Source organism: Theobroma cacao, chromosome 3 (assembly GCF_000208745.1).
Source record: "Theobroma cacao cultivar B97-61/B2 chromosome 3, Criollo_cocoa_genome_V2, whole genome shotgun sequence".
NCBI lineage: Eukaryota > Viridiplantae > Streptophyta > Magnoliopsida > Malvales > Malvaceae > Theobroma > Theobroma cacao.
The window spans coordinates 17,880,615-17,886,960 of record NC_030852.1 but is presented as its reverse complement, the minus strand read 5'-3'; the positions used below and the strand labels follow the sequence as shown (position 1 = coordinate 17,886,960).

At 34.4% G+C, this 6,346-nt stretch overlaps 1 long non-coding RNA gene across 1 annotated transcript; it reads right to left on the bottom strand.

The window, feature by feature from the left end:
* LOC108661314 lies at positions 507–4,838 on the bottom strand. Its single transcript, XR_001927072.1, has 3 exons — positions 4,802–4,838; positions 4,570–4,629; positions 507–699 (listed from the first exon to the last, which is right to left on the bottom strand). It is a non-coding gene; the product is annotated as an uncharacterized LOC108661314 (long non-coding RNA).

The following is a 6,346-nucleotide window of genomic DNA, read 5'->3' as shown; positions in this document are numbered from 1 at the left end:
GGTTGTAATTTACTTGGAGTGTATAGATCTAAGTATTGAGGAAGGTGTAAACTAATGTTTATGTGCACGAAGGTAAGTGGACTATGTTAAATGAGCTTGTCATGCCCCTATAGAAATGGTGTGGGCTTTTAAAATATTTTGTAAACGTATAAGTGTCGACTATGTGCATAGCAGCTTAGATGGAGCTGGTTTTGATTTCAATTAAGTAATTGCAAGATCCCAAGGCTCTATTTGAACTACTGTGGTTTATAGTTATAAGTACATGAATGTCATAGCCTAAATTTTGGGCTATGACCAGTGCATGGGCACAGTGGGCATAGCCCACTAGGTCCAAGCAAGCCTCTTTATGAGATCCTGTTCCTCATTCCATCCATCATCTTTAAAACCATGTGTTGTTATTCTCAACGATGAATGTTCAGTAATATTTTATAGTAACCGAATATTCATATTTGTATTATCTCAAAGTACTGTCATTCATTGCCGTCTCATAAGGGCATCATCATCAATCCAACATTTACATACTTCATTTATAACATGACTCTGAGTAGTTTACATTACATATACGTGTACACAGACAAAATACTCTCAACCGTCAGTGGAGTGACTTTAAGTGAAGGTACCGCTACTGAGATGCCATAGTAGCTACCAAGAAGATGAGCATACGTGGACATTCAATCTAGGTCCCAACTGCCTCCAAATCTGAAAACATGAAGTTTAAAAACGTGAGTATAAAACTAAATGAGTGAACATAAGAAGGGAACAAGCAATCGATAAGGAGAACTTGGAAATCATGATGCACTTGTTTTAAAAACAATGTAATTGATTTAATTTCTTACTAAAAACCCCTCATTTAGAACTTTGATTAATAACATCATAGTGTTGCAAAAAGCCATGATCAATCCATGAAGTTAAATGGGTGAAAAATATGTCAAAATCAAGCAAGGTAGCAAGCATGACAGCAAGTTTCTCGCTGCAGTCAGAAACATTCTCGGTTTGCATATGTTTTTTTTTTCAAGCATATCTCCCACTACAGAAGTCCAATTGACATTATTTTTTAACCATTAGAAATATAAGAGACTGGGCTACAACTTTTATGTTTATCACTTTTCCCAGTTTTGAACTAAGGGTGGTCAAAATAGTTCTCAAATTGGAAGCACTGCACCGGGAATTTAGAACTACCCTAGAGTTTCTCGCTACAGCGAGAATTCTTTTTCGCTGCAGCGAGAAACAGGGCTGGTTTGTGGCCCCTCCACCCGAGAGTTTCTCACTGTAGCGAGATTCAGGGAAAATGATAATTAAGGGATTTTCACATGCCACAAAATCCATTCCTACCATATTGCACATCAAAGTGAACACATAGACAATAATCAAGTTTCTCATTATTCATTTCAATCACATAATATAATCATAAACTTTCTATAACACACACACACACACACACATATATATATACATACATCATCATGCATACCATCTCGCCACACTCAACTTAATGCAATATCATCATCATGTGTACACTCCCAACTCGCACACTTCAACATCATCATGTGTGCACTCCTTACTCTCACACTCTAACATCATCATGTGTGCACTCCCTACTCGCACACTTCAATATCATCACACAACATTATTCATCAATGCACAACATATATTCATATATATATATATCAACATAATATATGAGCACATGAATTCATCCTTTCACACATTTCACATTTTCACAACATCAAAACATTTTATCTAGGGCTTGTTCCCCGGCACACATTTTTAAAGAAAGGTTGGATAAAATCATTCAAGTGTTTCATCCAAATACATTTAAATTTCCCAAAGAAATTTTGACATGCAAGTTCACTCACCTGTATTTGTCGAATCTTTATTTGACTCCAACTTCGACTATTACACCAAATGAAAATGTGAGGTCTTGTTGGAACCTATCACACACCAACATCACAACCAACCCAATTTGCATAAATACAATTCTAAAAGCTATTTCTTAAATCAAGCCCCACTAGTTATTCCTAACTAGCTTCCAATTACGATTTGATTGACTATCTATTCTCTCTACTCTAGTAACACTAGAAATAAATAAACAAACCTTAACAATAAAACAACTCACAACTCCAATTGCTAGCCATTATCAACAACCTAAAATCAATCCTCATTCATTACTCACCTTGGTGGATTTGTAGTTAAATTCATTCTCAAGAATACTCAAGCTATCATGGAAAGTCTCTCTCTCTCTCTTTCTCTCTCTAAAATGTCCATCTAGTGAGAGAAAGTGTTGAGGAAAGACTTTTGAGGGTTTTAAGGTGAGAGAGTGAAAAAGCACAAAAGGTTCTATAAAAAAGTGCTTAAAAGCATGAAAATTGAAGCTAGAGAGAGAGAGAGAGAGAGAATTATGGAAGCTTTAAGGGAGGCTTCCATGGAAGATGAAGAAACATGAGATAGGAGGAAGAAGAACAAGAAGTTGCTGGAAAAATGAGGAAGCTGCTGGAGAAATGAGATATTTATAGCCTAAGCTTATCCAAACTTCACTTAAATTACAAAAATGCCCTTAACAAGTTGGCTTTGTCTTCCTCCAATCCTTTATGAAATCTTGTTACTCTTTTGACACTGAGATAAAGTCCATAATAGTCCAAAAATACTCGGGTTCACGAAAACTTAAAAATTTCAACTTGAGATGAAAAATGACCATTTTGCCCCTACCTTGAAAATCATCATTATTTCTATTTCCTTCATCATTTTATCCTTATTTTCATCATTCATTTATGGCTTAGGCCTACTTAGGCCTTAATAACATTAGAAAGCTACTTCCAGGAGCTCACCATGAGAAATGACAAAATTACCCCTAGTTAGTAATATCGCGTCTACTTCTAACTATGAGTCTATAAAAATCAAGGTCTCACAATGAATTAGCTTAAGGGTGAAATTCAGTGACTATTATAATTGATGTGTGGTCATCAAGTGAGGTTGGTAAACAAATTTTCTCTAAGGAGGAGCATGAACTTTGTTATGCTGTGATTGAGGTCAAAGGATTAAAGGACTAGTTGTGGATTTGATAGCTTGAAGTTAAATGACTGAGAGATGTCGAATCTAGTCTAAATGTCATATAGAGTTCTATATTTGAGTTTGATATACAAATTGCTAAAACGATCAATTTAAAAGTCTATTGGGTTCAGTATGCAATCTATGATAAAAATGATCAGTTCCAAATGTGATATTCCCAGAGGTAAAGTGTCACAGCCCAATTTCCAAGCCATGACCAGTGCAAGGGCCTAATGGGCTCAGCCCACTAAGCCTAAGCAAGCCTATTTATATAATCTTGCACATTGATCCACGTTTCTTTAAAATCCAAAATTCGTAGTGTTCAAAAATAGTTTCTTTGAAAACAACTCACAAAACCCAATCATACATTCATAATGTCATCAATAACCATTATATACATATATAGATTAACAAATGAATCTTAACATTTCACATCAAGTATTCATATACACATAATTAGACCTTGACCGTCAGCGGAGTGACTCTGGGCACGGTTGCTAACATCTAATGTCATGGTAAACCTACCGAGCAATGGATAGGGAGGAACACCTCGTCCTAGGATCCAAACACCTTTGACTCAAAAGAAAAAACCTAAAACATGAAGTTTAAAAACATGAGTATAAACTCAGTGAGTGAACATAGGAAGGGAACAAGCAACGTTAAGGAAAGTTTAGAAATCATGATGCACTTAAGTTCGAAAACAATGTAACTTAGTTCAAGTTCTTATTAAAAATCCCTCAATTTAACCCCTAGTTATTAAATCATTTAATGATGAAGGAACCATATTCAGCATGAAATTGGAAAAAGAAGAAATTTCCAGCATTCATCCAAGCAAGGCAGTATAAACAGAATGTTTCTCGTTGCAATAAAATCAATTCACAAGTAAATGGGAAATTTTCAAGATTCATCATGCCATATAATCACATATTATAATCATGATCTTTCTATTGCATATACATACACTTAAACATATATCAATTAGTATACCACCACATCCCATCCAGCTCATGTGCATCCCCCCACATTGTGCACATAGCATGACATCCCATCTCACCCAGCTCATGTGCATCCCCCCACATCGTGCACATAGCCGGAGTCATCGTGTCTCACCTAGCTCATGTGCCCTCCCCCACATCGTGCACATAGCTAGAGTCATCGTGTACATCCCCCCACATTGTGCACAGATAATGCCATCGTGTACATTCCCCCACATCGTGCACACGGGCAGTATCACCATCCATCTCCTTCACCACCGTCATCATCGTCAAGTGCAGACTCACCCCACACATGCACGTCCGCATTTGTCACACAATGGTACCATTTATGACGTAGTATATATATATATATATCAACATTATACAAAAACATATGAATTCATCACACTATCCATTTCATAACATAATAACATTTCATAAATGCTTGTTCCCGTGCAAGTTTTCGAAGAAAAACCAATAAAACATTTTAAGGGATTCAATCAAACATAAATGTGTATATCCCAAAACATTTTAATGCAAGTTCACTCACCTGACAAAACTAACACCGATAAGGTTTTAATCCAAGTAGTCCCCGAAATACCATTAAAACCTATATTTATCAATAAACCATAACAACCTCAATTAAGTCATAAATTTAAATCTAATAATTCTAATAAATTTACATTAGGTAATCTACCCTCTAACCTAACATTTAACCTAAATTTCTAGTCTAATTCTCAAACCCATCATATCAATTATTTCCAAATGTAAAGATTCTTTACCTTGGTGAGTTCGGAGGCATGAAAATCAAAGAAAAACCTAATATTTCCAAGAAAAATAATTTGAAGAAATTAGGAAATAAATCTGAAAATATAACCTTAAATTCAAAAATTCCAAAAGTTGGAAATATATTCCTTTCAACCTTGAAAATGAAGATTTGAAGCCAAAAATCCAAGTGTTGTTGAAAGTGAAGTAGAAATAAAAAATAAAGGAAAGAAAGAGAGTTTTTTCTTTTTCGATCCTTAGGTTTGGAAGTTCTAGAAATTGGGGTTAGAAGTTGTAACTTTGGTGCACAAGGAGTTGGGAGAAGAAAGAAGCAAGAAGAGAAAGGAAATGAAAAGAAAACAAGGAAAAAAATGAAAGAAAATTAACTTTCCATGGGAGAATGAGAGAATGACGTTGGAAGCTTCAAGAATGAAGAAATATCTTTCTGGAAGAGATAAGGACAGTTTTGGGCTGATAAGGATGAGAGTTAAAGCTTCCTTTGGAAGCTTTGACCAAATTTTGTGTAAAATTACCGTTTTACCCTTTAAGTTTCTTCCCTTTTTAATTTAGTCCTCCCAACACTCATTTAACTCCAATTTCCTTCTATTATCTTTTTCTACACATGTACAAACAAAGTATAAAGTTTGTACTCTAACGCAGTGTCCTTATAATATTTCAAATATTTCTTTACCCGCGCTATCTTTACTTAATAAAGACACACGGCCCCATTAACGTCATTTTTCTCTGAAATTTTTCTCATTCTTCTTCTCCCCCACTTAGATTGACTAAATACTCCTCTTTCATGGAAAATTTAACATTGAATAAAATATTAATATTTTAATATTATTTTATTAATAAAATATTATTTTATTCTAAAACTTTCTCTTATCTCCTTGGTACCCAAAATACCTTATTATGCCTCAATTCACTTCTGAATCACTTTTTATCTCATAAATTCTTCCTCCATAAAAATATTATTATTTTCTCGCGTGTGAAATATTTTATCCCAAACTATTCCTTTCATCTTTCATCACTTCTAAACATTATAATTAACCTCAATTGGCATCCGATAAGCTTTGTTAGTCACCATATCAAAGTACGGGGCATTACATAAAGGATTTAGGAAATATCAATTTTTGGATAAGTTCTAAGAGGGAGTTTCTACATCCTAAGTTTAAGAAATTTTGATTTTTTATTCCCGCAAGGGCGAAATGCAACAGTTAAGTAAATCATATACTTTATAAATGTAATTGGTTAAGAATTGGTGAGTAAAGTTAAGATCTTAACACTAAGTGGTGTACAACTTGATGTTTAGGTATTTAAGAGTTATTTGGAAACAATTGTCTAATCAAGCTGCATTAAAATGTTATTGTCAAGCCCGGCTCTACAATATGTTTATTATGCCATTCCTACATAAGAATGCATGTTTGCTTAATTGGCATCCGATAAGCTTTATTAGTCACCATATCAAAGTACGGGGCATTACATAAAGGATTTAGGAAATATCAATTTTTGGATAAGTTCTAAGAGGGAGTTTCTACATCCTAAGTTTAAGAAATTTT